This window comes from Choloepus didactylus, chromosome X, assembly GCF_015220235.1.
Source record: "Choloepus didactylus isolate mChoDid1 chromosome X, mChoDid1.pri, whole genome shotgun sequence".
NCBI classification, from domain to species: domain Eukaryota; kingdom Metazoa; phylum Chordata; class Mammalia; order Pilosa; family Megalonychidae; genus Choloepus; species Choloepus didactylus.
This window is the reverse complement of record NC_051334.1, coordinates 70,895,309-70,912,197: the sequence shown is the minus strand read 5'-3', so window position 1 is coordinate 70,912,197 and position 16,889 is coordinate 70,895,309. Positions and strand designations below refer to the sequence as shown.

The 16,889-nt window shown below is 37.0% G+C and overlaps 1 protein-coding gene and 1 pseudogene across 4 annotated transcripts in view; one reads left to right on the top strand and one right to left on the bottom strand.

Moving 5' to 3' along the window:
- OPHN1 (oligophrenin 1) overlaps window positions 1–16,889 on the top strand; it is an 838,177-nt gene that overhangs the window by 385,808 nt on the left and 435,480 nt on the right. The gene's annotated exons all lie outside the window — the stretch shown is intronic.
- On the bottom strand, window positions 1,489–3,090 carry LOC119522653 (annotated as a pseudogene).

Below are 16,889 nucleotides of genomic sequence, written 5' to 3'. Positions count from 1 at the left end.
CTGCTCTCCCTAGTTAGATAACGCAGCTGCTTTCCTAAAAAGAACACTGTCTCAGAACCCTAGCAACCAATCAGCCGAAAACTTGATAGGCCCTTACCCAATCAAGGGACAGAATACCACAGCAGGCACCCTTCCCAACATGGGTTCCTTTGTTTTGTTAAAAAATGCAGCTCCCAACTGGGAGCTCAGAGCCATTTTCTTTTTTCCTGCCGGCTCCCACCCACTTTCTTCCTCTAATAAGCTCTATATTTTGACTTCCTGCATTGTGTGGATTCCTGAATGACTCCAGATCTAACAATTATGAACACCTTTCTTTTCCTGATTAAGTTTATAACTGCTTAGTTTTCATTTTCTTGCTTCTCTATGTCATAATTTAACCCAAACACTTTGCCAGTTGTCCAACTCTCTCCAAATATTCTGATGTAGTAGGTAGTCTGCAAATTTAATCTTTTCTGAAGACATCTGCCCTGATCCAATATGGCAGGTGGGGAGTTGGGGGGTTGTGTGCTACTCAGTGGGAGAAAGTAGACTGCCAGGGAGAATTCCAAAAATCACAGTCTTGGCAGGGAGCCCTGGGCTGAATCTGTCCAAAGGCTTCTCCTGTGCAGCTTCTCAATGAGAGGGAGTAAGATCTGGCAAAGCGAACTCTCCTCAGTTCACTGTAACCACACACTGACAAAGACACTGTAGCTATTCTCTGGGAACAAATCCAAGGGCAACTTCAGAAACCAAGCAGGAAAAGAAAATGGTCTAAAGAGGAAGGCCAGCAACTCAGATGCACTTTCATTAAAACTTGGCAAAGGCAGTTTCTCGCTCAGAGTCCTCGGCAGGTGGCCAGTTCTAGGGCAGGAGCAAAATCCACAATCCACCCACCAATCTCTTCCATGGTGACACAAGCCATCATCAGCAAGAGACACCATAACTGATGATGAACACTCTTAGTCATCTTAAATACAGCAAACCATTCCACATGAGTATTGTGCTGTGGTCCTCTGGATACAAGGGATATTCCTCCCCTTCAATCGCATCTTTTTCAATATGTGCAAGAGAAATATAGTGTGAATCAATACTTACCACAAGAATTCTTTATTTGCTCGGGAGACATTCCTGTGAATACTAAAAACTGCGAATTTTCTTCTCTGTTCTGTTCTGGGATTTCTGAATTTCTACCATCACCTGAATGTTCTTTTCCAATTAGAAAATAGTCATAAACTTAATAAAAACCATGAACAACAATAACTAGTGACATAAAAATCCAATCCATCTTTTATTAAAAATGACTATCTTATGACAATTTTATTTCTATTTTTTTTTTTTTAAATGAGTCTCTTGATTTAGTCAGGACCTAATGGGTATAGGGAATTAGGCATTGTCACATTAAAAATGGTTTCTTTATTCAGGGCAAAACTTAATTTACTTTGTCTTCCTCGGAAGGAATAACTTCAGGAATGCCTAAAAGACTTGAAGTAATGTGATTCTAGAATATATTTACTGAAACTTGATTCCTTGGGCCAGAGGAAGGTCTTTACTGTAGCTGACGGTACAAGTACATGTTCTTATGTGCTGTTTCCAGGCATCACTGCCAGATTCCCTGCCACCACCAGTATGATTTTTGCCTCCAAATGCACCTCCAATATTGGCCCCACTCACTGGAATATTGACATTTACAATGCCACAGTTTGATCCTTTTGTTCCAAGCCAGAGGAAGATTCTGCCCAAATTCTTGGTAAAGATGCTACTTGAAAGTCCCTGTTTTACTTCATTATTCCATGCAAAGACTTCTTCTTCATTCATGAATTTAAACATGTAAAGAATTGGGGCAAAGGTCTCTGTGCACTCAATGGATGCATCGTGGACAAGACCTGTCACAATGTCAGTTCTACGTAATTTCCAGGGCAATCCACCACCTTGCTACCATAGACCACTGTGCCAACTTTTTTCTTTGCTTCTTCCACTGCTCCCAGGAACATGCTCACTGCCTGTTTGGTGTGGAGTTGCCCACAGAGAACGTTAGAGTCCCATGGATTTCTGACCCAGATCTGTGCATAGGCCTTTTTTAAATTTATTTACAATTTCATCATGGATGCTTTCACGTAAAAATAGCTGATTTGCAGTCGTACACCTCTGGCCAACTGTCCCCACAGCCACAACAAGAATTGATGGAGCAATTAAGCAGAGGTCTGAATCCTCAAAAGCAAAAATGGCATGTTTCCACCAAGCTCTAACAAACTTCTCCCAAACATTTCCTGTACCGTAAGAGACACCTGTTTTCCCACCTGAGTGCTTCCGGTGAAGGTCAGCACATTCACCTGCTCATCTTTGGCCACTGTTATGCCAATTATCTGCCCCACCACAAGTCAAGGAGCAAATTGCACCTGGTAGTTTGTTGTCTTCCAGAAGCTTTGCAATTATCTTTGTGACAGCTATACTAATGAGCGAAGATGTCAGAGCACCTTTCCAGAGGCAGGCGTTCTTCCCACAGATCATTGCAATAGCATTGTTCCAGCCATACATTGCCACAGGAAGTTGAATGAAGTGATGATTCCAGCCAGGCCTAAGGGATTCTACTGTTCAATGAGCATGTGGCCGGGTCTTTCAGAAGGTAGGATGGATCCCCCCCCCCCCCATCATCCTTAATAAGCCAACAGCAAAATCACAAATATCCACATACTCTTGAACTTCTCCCACACCTTCTATAAGATTTTCCCCATCTCTAAAAACACCAAATTTCCTAGCACTTGGATCTTTTCCCACAAGGCATCACCAGTCTGTCTTACTATTTCTTCTACTTTGGAGCAGGTATATCCACCCATATTTTCCATACTTCTCTTGCTTTCTTTACAGTTTCTTCATAGTCTGCCACACTGGCCTGTCAGAGTCTTGCTATTGGCTCGTTGTTAGTAGGACAATAGTTGTAATAGCCTCTCCCCAGCCTCTGCAGCTTCCATTATACATGCCCTTGTTTTCCTCATGGAGCCCCAGCTCGTTCAGCCGGTCATACTGGGGCTGATTGATCAGCAGGCTCAACATAAATGTGCCAGGCCTGTTCCATCTTCCTGAGACCTTGCTTCTCTTGGTAACTTTCAGGCACAGCAAATAAGGAAATCACTACATACTGAGCACCAGATGCATCACAGGGCTTCATTCTTTTTTATGGCTGAATGATATTCCATTGTGTGTATCACATTTTGTTTATTCATTCATCTGTTGATGGACAATAGGGTGGCTTCTACCTTTAGGCTGTTGTAAATACTGCAGCTATGAACATTAATATACAAGTATTTGTTTGAGTCTTTGTTTTCAATTATTTTGGGTATATAACAAGTGGAATTTCTTGGTTATACATTAATTCTATGTTCAACTTTCTGAGGCACTACCAAACTTATTTCCATGGTGGCTACACCATTTTACAGTCCCATGAGCAATGTATAAAGGTTCCAATTTCTCTGCATTCTTCCCAACACTTGTTATTTTCTATTTTTATAATAGCCATCCTAGTAGATGTAAAGTGGTATCTCAATATGGTTGTGATTGCATTTCCCTGATGACCGGTGATAATTGAGAATCTTTTCAGCTGCTTACTTGCCATTTATATATCTTCTTTATAGAAATTTCAATTCAAGTCATTTGCCCATTTTCAATTGGGTTGTCCTTTTGTTGTTGAGTTGTGGCAGTTTCTTATCTATTTGAATATTAAACCTTTGTCTGATATGCAGTTAGAAATTATTTTCTCCCATTCTGTAGGTTGTCTTTTTTATGTAGATAGTAATTGCATTTTTAAAAAGTAGAGCAATTGTAGGTTTACAGAAAATCATGCAGAAAATAGAGTTCCCACATACTCCCACGCAGTTTTAATGTTATTAACATTTTGTATTAATGTGGTACCACTGTTTCAAATGATGAAACAAAATTATTATATCATGAACTATAGTCCATAAGTTACATTAAGGTTCATGCTTTGTGGTGTACAGTTCTGTGGATTTTTATTTTTTTGTGCTAGTAATATGCAACCTAAAATTTCCCATTTTAACCTGTTTCAAGTATATAATTGAGTGGTGTTGATTACAATCACAATATTATGCTACCATCACCAAAACTTTTTAATCACCCCAAACAGAAACCCTGTACCAATTAAGCATTAACTCTCCATTCCCCACCCCACCTCAGCCCCTGGTATCTTGTATTATAATTTCTGACTTTATGAATTTTCATACTCTATTTATTTCATGTAAGTTTGATCATAGAATATTTGACCTTTTGTTTCTGGCTTATTTCACTCAACATGATGCCTTCAAGGTTCATCCATGTTGTAGCATGTATGAGAATTTCATTGCTATTTATGGCTGAATAATATTCCATTGTATGTATATAGCACATTTTGTCTATCAATTCTTCCATTGATGGACACTTGAGGTGCTTCTATCTTATGGCAATTGTGGACATTGGTGTGCAAATACCTGTTTGTGATATACACCTAGAAGTGGGATTGCCAGGTTATATGGTAATTCAATACTTAAGTTTCTGAGGAACTACCAAACTGTTTTCCAAAGCAGCTACACTATTCTACACTCCCACCAGCAAAGTACAAGGACTCCTGTCTCTCTGCATCCTTGCCAGCACTCGTTAGTTTCCATTTTTTAATAATAGCCATTCTGGAAGTATGAGATGGCATCTCATTGTGGTTTTGATCTGCACTTCCCTAATGGCTAAAAATGTTGAACATCCCCTCAGGGACCCATTGACCATTTGTATATCTTCTTTGGAGAAACATCCACACAAGCCCATTTCCCATTTATAATTAAGTTTTTCTTTTTTTTAAATAGTTGAGTTGTTAGACTTTTTTAATATACGTCAGATAGATGATCTGAAACTGTCTTCTCCCCCTCTGTAGGTTGTCTTTCCACTTTCTTGATATTTCCCTTTGAGGTACAAAAGTTTTAAATTCTGATGAAGTCCATTTTTTATATTTTTTCTTTTTCCTTGTGCTTTTGGTGTCAAATCTTAAAAATCACTGCCAAATTGGAGCTTATGAAACTTCCCCCTATGTTTTCTTCCAAGAATTTTATAGTTTTAGTTCTTATGTTAAGATAATTGATTCATTTTGAGTTAATTTTTGTATATGGTGTAAGGTAGGGGTCCAAGTGCATTATTTTGCATCGGGACCTAGTTTTCCCAACACTATTTGTTGAAGATACTATTCTTTCCCCAATTAATGTACTTGACAAATTTGTCAAAAATTAGTTGGCGATAGATGTATTGGTTTATTTCTAAACTCCAAGTTCTATTTCATTGGTATGTATGTCTGTCTTTATTCCAGCATCACAATGTTTTGATCACTGTGGCTTTGTAGTAAGTTTTGAAACTGGGAATTATGAGTCCTCCAACTTTGTTCTTCTTTTTCAATATTGACTTGGCTATTAAGGGCCCCTTATGATTCCATCTGAATCTGAGGATTGTCTTTTCCATTTCTGCAAAAAAGGTTACTGGGATTATTATAGGGATTGCATTGATCTACAGATCACTTTGCTAGTACTGACATCTTAACAATATTACAGTTTATCCATGAACCTGTGATGTCTTGTCATTTCTTTGTTTTCTTTAATTTCTTCTAGCTATGTTCCATAGTTTTTAGTGTATGAGGTCTCCATCTCCTTGGTTAAATTCATTCCTAGATATTTTTTTATTAGTGCAGTTGTAGGTTTACAGAAAAATCACACAGCAAATTAAGTTTTATCATACACTCCTCTCTCATGCACACAGTTTTCCTTATTAGTAATATTTTACATTAGTGTGATATCTTTGTTTCAGTTGATGAAATATTATCATATTTATACTATTATAGCCCATAGTTTACATTAGAGTTCACTCTTTGTGTTGTACAGTGGTATGGTTTTTATTTTCCTGGTAACTTATAAAAACCTACAATTTACCATTTTATTCACTTTCAAATATATATTTCAGTGGTGTTAATTACATTACAAATTTGTGCACCATCACCATCATCCATCTACAAAATTTTCCCAGCACCCCAAACATAAACTACTTACCAATTAAACAATAACTTCCCATTCCTCAACCCCACCCCCACCCAGCCCCTGGTAACCTGTATTCTAGTTTCTGACTCTATGAATTTGAGTATTATTTTTTATGAGTGAGATCATACAATATTTGTCCTTTTGCATCTGTCTTATTTCACTCAGTATGATGGTTTCAAGGTTCATCCATGTTATAGCATGCATTGGAACTTCATTCTTTTTCACCACTGAATAATATTCAATTATAAGCCTACAGCACATTTTGTTTATCCATTCAAATGTTGAGGAACACTTGGGTTGTGTTCTGGTTTGCTAATGCTGCCGAAATGCAAAACATCAGAGATGGATTGGCTTTTATAAAAGGGGTTTATTTGGTTACACAGTTACAGTTTTAAGGCCATAAAGTGTCCAAGGTAACACATTAGCAATCAGGTACCTTCACTGGAGGATGGCCAATGGTGTCTGGGAAACCTCTGTTAGCTGGGAAGGCACATGGCTGGCGTCTGCTCCAAAATTATGGTTTCAAATGGCTTTCTCCCAGGACGTTCCTCTCTAGGCTGCAGTTCCTCAAAAATGTCACTCTTAGTTGCACTTGGGATATTTGTCCCCTCTCAGCTTCTCCGGAGCAAGAGTCTGCTTTCAACTGCCGTCTTCAAACTGTCTCTCATCTGCAGCTCCTGTGCTTTCTTCAAAGTGTCCCTCTTGGCTGTAGCTCCTCTTCAAAATGTCACTCACAGGTGCACTGAGTTCCTTCTGTTTGAGTCAGCTCATTTATATGGCTCCACTGATCAAAGCCCACCCTGAATGGGTGGGGCCACGCCTCCATGGAACTGTCTCATCAGAGTTATCACCTACAGTTGGGTGGGGCACATTTCCATGCAAACAACCTAATCCAAATGTTCCAACTTAATCCCCACTGATATGTCTGCCCAAGAGTGCATCAAAGAATGTGGCTTTTTCTGGAGGACATAATACATTCAAACCAACACAGGTTGTTTCCTCCTTTTGGAAATTGTGAATAATATTGCTATGAACATTGGTGTGACATGCTAGGTATTTTATTCTTTTAGATGTTCTTGTGAATTCAATTGTTTTAATTTCCATTTTGGATTCTTTGCTGATGTGTAAAACACAACTGATATTTTAGTGTTTATCTTATAGCCTACAATTTTACTGAGTTTGATTATTAGCTCTAGTAGTTTTCTTGTGGGTTCCTTGGTAATTTCTGTGTAAAGAATCATGTCATCTGTGAATAGAGTAAGTTACTTCTGCCTGTCCAATTTGGATGCCTTTTTGTCTTACCTCATTGCTCTGGCTAGAAATTTCTGTGCATTGTTGAGTAGCAGTGATGAAAGTGGACATCCTTGTCTTGTGCCTGAACTGAGGGGGAAGGCTTTCAGTCTTTCTCCCATTGAGTATGATTTTAACAGTGGGCTTTTCATATATCCCCTTTATCATGTTGAGGAAGTTCCCTTCAATACCTATTTTTTTGTGTGTCTTATTATGAAAGGGTGTTGGATTTTATCAAATGCCTTTTCTGCATTGAGATGATCATGTGATTTTTTTTCCTTCATTCTATTAATTAATGGGATGTGTTACATTGATTGATTTTCTTATGTTGGACTAGCCTTGCATTCCTGGTTATGGTGTATAATCCTTTTAATATTCTATTGAATTTGACCTGCTAGTATTTTGTTGAGGATTTTTGTATTTATATTCTCAGGGGAAATTGGTCTGTAGTTTGCTTTCTTTATGATGTCTTTATCTGGCTTCAGTATCAGAGTAATGCAAGCCTCAGAGAATGTGTTAGGAAGGGTTCTGTCCTCTTAAATTTATTGAAGAATTTGAGAAGGATTGGTATTAATTCTTCTTTGAATGTTTGGTAGAATTCATGAGTGAAGTAATCTCATCCTGGGATTTTTTTTGTTGGGAGGGTTTTAATTACAATTCAATCGCTTTATTTGTTATAGACCTGTTCTGTTACCATGAAGTTTATATTTAACATTGTAAATCTAGTTTGAATTGATACCAGTTTAACTTAAATAGCATATACAATCTCTGCCCATGTTCCTCCGTCTCCCATCTTTATGCTGTTCTTCTCACACATTACATTTTAATGTTTTTTGCCCAATAACATAGAAATATGATTCTTCCTTATGCATTTACATTTTAAATCTTGTAAACATAAAAAGTAGCATTACAATAATGATGGTCTTTGTTTTTATCCATGTAGTTACCTTTAACAGAGATTTTTATTTATTACGGTTCTTACCTACTGTCTAGTGTCCTTTCCTTTCAACTTGAAGAACTCCCTTTCTCATTTCATATAGGGAAGGTCTAGTAGTGATGAAATATCTCAGCTATTTTTTATCTTGTAATTTTAAACTCCTCTCATATTTGTTTTTTTCCCTCCTACTGTTTTTATTTTTATTTTTAAACTGTATTTATCAAAAAATTAAAAAAACAGACAACCAAAACACACAAAAAAAACATTTCAAACGAAGGAAGCAAAGGAATAAGAAAAACAAATAACCTAAAATAACTACATAGCTTCCAACATGTTCCTGCCATACCCCAAGAAAATTAACAAACCATAATCAAAGGCATAAGAAAAACCAAATAACCTAAAATAACTACATTGAATCTAATTTTTTAAATGCAATTTTTTTACTTAATCAAAAAATAAATCAATTCAAACAAAAAAAAGGAATAAGAAAAACAAATAATGTAAAATAACTGCATTGCTTCCAACTTATCCCTACCATACCCCAAGAAAATGAACAAAAAATAATCAAAGGCATAAGAAAAAACAAATAACCTAAGATAACTAAATTGAAGCTAATTTTTTAAATGCAGTAGCTTTTTTTACTCTATCAAAAAATTAAAAAATAATTCAAAGGAAACAACACAAAGGAATAAGAAAAACAAATAACCTGAAGTAAGTACATTGCTTCTAACATGTCCCTACCATACCCTAAGAAAATTAACAAACCCTAACAAAACAAAGGAATAAGAGAAAGAAATAACCTGAAATAACTACATTGCTTCCAACATGTTCCTACCATACCCAAGAAAATTTGCAAACTATAATCATTCCTGAGCATTCCCATAACATTGAGATTACCCTTAATAGCTTATCTGTTCTTCTTTGATTATCATTACCCCTTCGCTAGTTCCTGTCTGTCTCTAGGTCCCCTACATTCTACAATATAAAATATTTATTTTACTTTTTTCACAGAGTTCACATTAGTGGTAACATACAATATCTCTCTTCTTGTGTCTGGCTTATTTTACTCAGCATTATGTCCTCAAGGTTCATCCATGATATCCTATGTTTCATGACCTCACTCCTTCTTACTGCCGTGTAGTATTCTGTCATGTGTATGTATCACATTTTGTTTATCCACTCATCTGTTGAAGGACATTTGGATTGTTTCCATCTCTTGGCAGTTGTGAACAGTGCAGCTATGAGCACTGGTGTGCAAATATCTGTTGGTGTCACTGCTTTCATATCTTCTGGGTATATACAGAGAAGTGAAATTGGTGGATCAAAGGATAACTCGATATCTAGTTTTCTCAGGAACAGGAAGACTGACTTCCAGAGTGGCTCTACCATTATACAGTCCCACCTGCAATGAAAAAGACTTCCAATATCTCTACATCCTCTCCAGCATTTGTAGTTTCCTGTCTGTTTAAAGGCAGCCATTCTAATTGGTATGAGATGATTTCTCACTGTGGTCCTAATTTGCTTCTCCTTAATAGCTAGTGAAGAAGAACATTTGTTCGTGTAGTTTTTAGCCATTTGTATTTCCTCTTCAGAGAAATGTCTTTTCATATCTTTTGCCCATTTTATAATTGAGGAGTCTATACTATTGGTGAGTTGTAGGATTTCTTTATATATGCAAGATACCTGTCTTTTGTCAGATACATGGTTTCCAAATATTTTTTTCCATTGAGTTGGCTGCCTCTTCACTTTTTTGACAAATTCCTTTGAGGTACAGAAGATTTTAATTTTGAGGAGTTCCCATTTGTCTATTTTTTCTTTCATTGCTTGTGCTTTGGGTATAAGGTCTTAGAAGTGACCTCCTAATACAAGGACTTGAAGATGTTTCCCTACATTATCTTCTAGGAGTTTTATGCTACTCTCTCTAATATTTAGGTCTTTAATCCACTTTGAGTTAATTTTTGTGTAAGGTGTGAGGTAAGGGGCCTCTTTCTTTCTTTTGCATATGGATATCCAGCTTTCCCAGCCTCATTTGTTGAAGAGACTGTTATTTCCCAGTTCAGTGGTTTTGGCGGCCTTATCAAAGATCAGTAGACCACAGATCTGAGGGTCTATCTCTAAATTCTCAATTTGATTCCATTGATAAATATGTCTATCTTTGTGCCAGTACCATGCTGTTTTAACCACTGTAGCTTTTGAAAATGCTTTCAAGTCAGGAAGTGTGAGTCCTCCCACTTGGTTTTTCTTTTTTAGAATGTTTTTAGCAATTCGAAGCATCTTTCCCTTCCAAATAAATTTGATAACTAGCTTTTCCAAGTCTGCAAAGAAGGTTGTTGGAATTTTGATTGGAATTGCATTGAATCTGTAGATGAGTTTGGGTAAAATTGACATCTTAATGTCATTTAGCCTTCCTATCCATGCACATGGAATGTTTTTCCATCTTTTTAGGTCCCCTTCTATTTCGTTTAGTAAAGGTAGATAATTTTCTATTATAGGCCTTTTATACATAGAAGTTTATTCCTAGGTATTGATTTTTTTAGTTGCTATTGAGAATGGAATATTTTTCTTGAGTGTCTCTTCAGTTAGGTCATTTCTAGTGCATAGGAACATTAATGACTTACATGCATTAATCTTGTATTTTGCTAATTTGCTAAATTTGTTTATTAGCTCAAGTAGCTGTGTCATCCATTTATCAGGGTTTTCCAAATATAAGATCATATCATCTGCAATAATGTCAGTTTTACTTCTTCCTTTCCCATTTGGATGCCTTCTATTTCTTTGTCTTGCCAGATTGCTCTAACACTTCTAACACGATGTTGAATAACAGTGGTGATAGCAGGCATCCTTGTCTCATTCCTGATCTTAGAGGGAAGGCTTTCAGTCTCTCACCATTGAGTACAATGCTGGCTGTGGGTTTTTCATATATGCCCTTTATCATATTGAGGAAGTTTTCTTCAATTCCTATGTATTGATGTGTTTTTATCAAAAAAGGATGCTGGATTTTGGTGAATGCTTACTAAGCTTTTGAAAATGCTTTCAAGTCAGGAAGTGTGAGTCCTCCCACTTGGTTTTTCTTTTTTAGAATGTTTTTAGCAATTCGAAGCATCTTTCCCTTCCAAATAAATTTGATAACTAGCTTTTCCAAGTCTGCAAAGAAGGTTGTTGGAATTTTGATTGGAATTGCATTGAATCTGTAGATGAGTTTGGGTAAAATTGACATCTTAATGTCATTTAGCCTTCCTATCCATGCACATGGAATGTTTTTCCATCTTTTTAGGAGATGGAAATGAAGATTTTTCCCTTTTGATTTGTTAATGTGTTGTTACGTTGACTGATTTCTTATGTTGAACCATCCTTGCATGCCTGGAATGAACCCCACTTGGTCATGGTGTATGATTTTTTTAATGTGTTTTTGGATTCGAATTGCAAGTATTTTGTTGAGAATTTTTGTGTCTATATTCAAGAGGGAGATTGGCCTGTAGTTTTCCTTTCTTGTAGCATCTTTACCTGGTTTGGGTATTAGAGTGATATTAGCTTCACAAAATGAGTTAGGTGATATTCCATTTTCTTCAATTTTTTGAAAGAGTTTAACTAAAATTGTTGTCAGTTCTTTTTGGAATACTTGATAGAATTCCCCAATCAAGCCATCTGACCCTGGGCTTTTATTAGTGGGAAGCTTTTTGATGACTGATTGGGTCTCTTTCTTTCTGATTGGTATGTTGAGGTCTTCTATATCTTCTCTGGACAGACTATGTTGTTCATGTGTTTCCAGGAAATTGTCCATTTCCTCTACATTATCTAGTTTGTTGGTGTACAGTTTGTTCCTATGATTTTTTTATTTCTTCTGAATCAGTAGGAATGTACCATCTCATTTATTATTTTGTTTATTTGGGTCTTATTTCTTTTTTATTTTGTCAGTCTAACTAAGGACTTGTCAATCTTGTTAATCTTCACTAAGAACCAACTTTGGTTTTACTTATTCTTTCTATTGTTCTTTTGTTCTCTAGGTCATTTATTTCTGCTTTAATCCTTATTATTTCTTTTCTTCTGCTTGGTTTAGGATTAGTTTGCTGTTCATTTTCTAGCTTCTTCAGTTGTTCCATTAGTTCTTTGGTTTTAGCTCTTTATTCCTTTTTAATGTATGTTTAGAGCTATAAATTCCCCCCTCAATAACACCTTCACTGCATCCCATATGTTGTGCTCTCATTTTCATTCGTGTCTAGATATTTAGCAATTTCTCTTGCTATTTCTACTTTAACCCACTGATTGTTTAGGAGTGTGTTGTTTAACTTCCAGATATTTGTGAATATTCTAAATCTTTCATGGTTATTGACTTCTAGTTGTATTCTATTGTGATCAGAGTAAGTGCTTTGAATAACTTCAACCTTTTTAAATTTATTAAGGCTTCTTTTATGGTCCAGCATATGATCTATTCTGGATAAAGTTCCATGAGCACTAGAGAAGAATGTGTATCCTGGTGATTTGGGTTTTAATGCTCTATATATGTCTGTTAAGTCAAATTCATTTATCACTTTGTTTAGGTTTTCAGTTTCCTTATTAGTCCTCTGGTTGATCTATCTATAGTAGAGAGTAGTGTATTGAAATCTCCCACAATTATTGTGGAAACATATATTGCTTTCTTTAGTTTTACAAATGTTTGTCTCGTGTACTTTGGGGCAGCTTGATTGGGTGCATAGACATTTATGATTGTTATTTCTTGTTGTTGAATTCCCTTTTCTTAGTATATAGTGTCCTTCTTTGTCTCTTATGACATCATTGCATTTAAAGTCTATTTTATCTGAGATTAATATTGCTACTCCTGCTTTCTTTTGGCAGTAGCTTGCATGGAACATTTTTTTCAACCTTTCAAGTTCAATTTCTTTGTGTCTCTGGGTCTATGATGAGTCTCTTGTAAGCAACATATAGATAGTTCATATTTTTAAATCCATTCTGCCAATCTATATCTTTTAATTCCGGAGTTTAATCCATTTATATTCAATGTTGTTACTGTGAAGGCAGTTCTTGAATCAGCCATCCTATCCTTTGGTTTTCATTTGATATGTATGTTTTTTTCCCTCTCTCTCTTTATTTCCTTTAATGTATCCTTAGTAAAAGTCTTTAGTTCTGTGTCCTTCTCCAGACCTGTCTCTCCTTTCTTTTTTTCTCAATGGCTGGGGCTCCCTTTAGTATTTCTTTTAGGATAGGTATCTTGTTAGCAAATTCTCTCAACTTTCATTTGTCTGTGAAGATTTTAAGCTCCCCCTCAAATTTGGAGGAGAGCTTTACTGGGTAAAGAATTCTTGGTTGGCAATTTTTCCCATTCAGAATTTTAAATATGTCATACCATTGTCTTCTCGCCTCCGTGGTGGCTACTGAATAGTCACTACTTAGTCTTAGTTGTTTCTCTTGTATGTGGTGAATTGCTTCTCTCTGGCTGCTTTCAGAATTTGCTTCTTCTCTTCAGCATTTGACATTCTGACCAGAATAGGCCTCAGAATGGGTTTATTTGGATTTATTCTGTTTGAAGATTGTTGGGTATCTATGATTTGTGTATTTATGTCATTTAGAAGGGTTGGGAAGTTCTCCCCGATAAATGTCTCCCCGATAAAGGACTAGTTTTCCTAGTCCTTTAGCCTTCTGCACTGGTTTGGATGTATTACGTCCCCCAAAATGCCATTATCTTTGATACAGTCTTGTGCGGTCAGGAAACATATTGGTGTTGATTAGGTTGGAGACTTTTGATTGGATGTTTCTGTGGTGATGTGATCATTCAGCTGCATGTTAAATCTTTCATTGGATAATTTCCATGGAGTTGTGGCCCTGCCCATTCAGCATGGGCCTTGATTAGTTTACTAGAGCACTATATAAGCTCAGACAGAAGAAGCAAACTGGCTACAGCCAAGAGGGATATTTTGAAGAACACACAGTTGCTGAGAGAGGAGCATCAGCTTACAGAGACATTTTGGAGATGGTCTTTGAAAGCAGACTTTTGCTCTGGAGAAGCTAAGAGAGGATAAATGCCTCTTGAGCAAATAAGAGTGACATTTTTGAGGAGATGAAGCCAAGAGAGAAATGTCCTGGGAGAAAGCTGTTTTGAAATGAGAACTCTGAAGCAGATGCAAGCCATATGCCTTCCCAGCTAACAGAGGTTTTCTGGATGCCATTGGCTGTCCTCCAGTGAAGGTACCCAATTGTTGATGTGTTATCTTGGACACTTTGTGGCCTAAAGACTGTAACTTGTAACCAAATAAAGCCCTTTTTATAAAAGCCAATCCATTTCTGGTATTTTGCCTCCCAGCAGCATTAGGGAACTAGAACAGATTTTACTACCAAGGGTGTGGTGCTGCTGAGTTTGCAAATACCAAACAAACTGGAATGGCTTTTTAAATGGATAAGGGGAAGATTCTGGAAGAATTGTGAGGCGCTTGATAGAAAAGGCCTAAACTGCTTTGGAGAGACTCTTGGTGAAGATATGGACACTAAAGATACTTCTGATGAGGTCTTTAACCGAAATGTTGAATGTGTTGTTGCAAACTGGAAGAAAGGTGATCCTTGCTTTAAGGTGGCAGAGAATTTGTCAAAATTGAATTCTGGTGTCAGATGGAAGACAGAATTTGAAAGTGATGAGCTGGGATACTTGGCTGATGAGATTTTGAAACTACAAGTTGTATATATAGCATGGCTTCTCCTTGCAGCTTGCAGTAAAATGTGAGCAGAAAGAGATGAACTTAGAACTGAACTCTTGGGTTCAAAGAAACCAGAAATTGATGGTTTGGTAAATTCAGGGCTCCCAGGTGGTGGAACCCCAGTAGCTACAGCCCAGTGTGAGGATTTAACCAAACATGGAACCCAGCCACCTTTTCAGTACAAACCAGGATTGGAGATGGAATTATCCAGAAAGGATTTGTGGAAACTCCTATTGTCTGGCAGCTTTGACCTCTGTGAGCTTCATGCAAAACCAACAGAATTTTTGCAAGATCTTTACAGACAGAGCCATTGCCAGTCTGGACTGGAGGAGACAGACAAGGAACAGACTGAAGAAAAAATTTCTTCAAAGACAGAGCCATGGAGGTTGAGGTCTGGAGTCAAGAGGTCTCAGACTGAGAGAGCGGAGTGGCTCACACACATGGAAAGGGTGAGTTTGCCCCAGAGATCAAGAGTGGGCCTTCCACCTTGATGTTCAGTAAGAGTGCTGTCACCCTAGACTTCAGAGAGGGTGGAGCACATCCCCAGAGGTTTTGGGAGAGCCTGGCTGCCACCCCACTGTTTGAAGAGGGGAAAGCCTTTGCCCCAGAGAGGCAGAGTCTTGGTGGCACCCTGTTGTTTCAGGAGGGTGAGGCTGAGAAGAAGGTGGTCTCCCCAGTGCATGATATGTTGGAGCACTCACCCCAGCATTTGGACAAAAAAGGGCTGCCACAAAGGCCCTTAGGAAGGGTTATAATCCTGCTATCTCAAGCCCCAAGGGTAAAACAGCATTCTATAAATGACTCTCAGACTTTGAAATCTAATGGAGTTTGTCGTGCTGGTTTTAGAAACTGTTTTGGTCCTGTTAACCCTGTTTTCCTTTCAGTTTCTCCTTATGGCAATGGGAATGTTTACACTATGACTGTCCCTCCTTTGTATATAAGAAGTATATCTAAGTTTCACGGGTCCACAGCTAGAGGGGAATTATGCCTTAGGACAAACCATGCCTGTAACTGATTTAATGGAATCTTGTACTTAACTTTTGTTACTGAAATTATTTAAGTTTTTGCGATATTTCGATGGGATGCATGTATTTTGTATATGGAAAGATCATGTCATTTTGGGGATCATGGGGTAGAATGTGCTGGTTTGGATGTATTATGTCCCCCAAAACACCATTGTCTTTGATGCAGTCTTGTGTGGACAGGAAATGTATTGGTGTTGATTGGGTTGGAGACTTTTTTTTTTTTTTTGCATATGAACATGTCTTTATTTTATATATATCATTGACTGTACATCAGTTTTACCATATTTGTATAGATTGTCTATTTTCAGTTTATTTTTAGATTATGACATCTAATGAACAGGGTCTACTTTCAGGATCCTTCCAAAGTTATGAGTGAGAGAAGCATTTCTTATGTGCAGTTTAGTCTGGCCCTCCTACCCCTTCTGAAATTTCTTGTTCTTTGTATGTTTAGAACCAGGGATTTATACTTTATGTCAATATCAATGTCCCTTTTTATTCTTTTTTTTTTTAATTCAGTTTTATTGAAATATATTCACAAACCATACAGTCATCCATGGTATACAATCAACTGTTCTCAGTATGATCATATAGTTATGCGTTCATCACCACAATCTATTTCTGAACATTTTCCTTACATCAGAAAGAATCAGAATAAGAATAAAAAATAAAAGTGAAAAGAGAATACCCAAACCATCCCCCCATCCCACCCTATTTGTCATTTAGTTTTTACTCCCATTTTTCTACTGATTCTTTTTCAATTTTTTAACTTTGTTTATCAAAAAATTAAAAACAAACAGGCAAACAACAACCAAAAAAACCCCACAACATTTCAAACAAAGCAATGGATTAAGGAAAACAAATAACGTAACATAACTACTTTGCTTCCAATATGTTCCTACCATACCCCAAGAAAATTAAT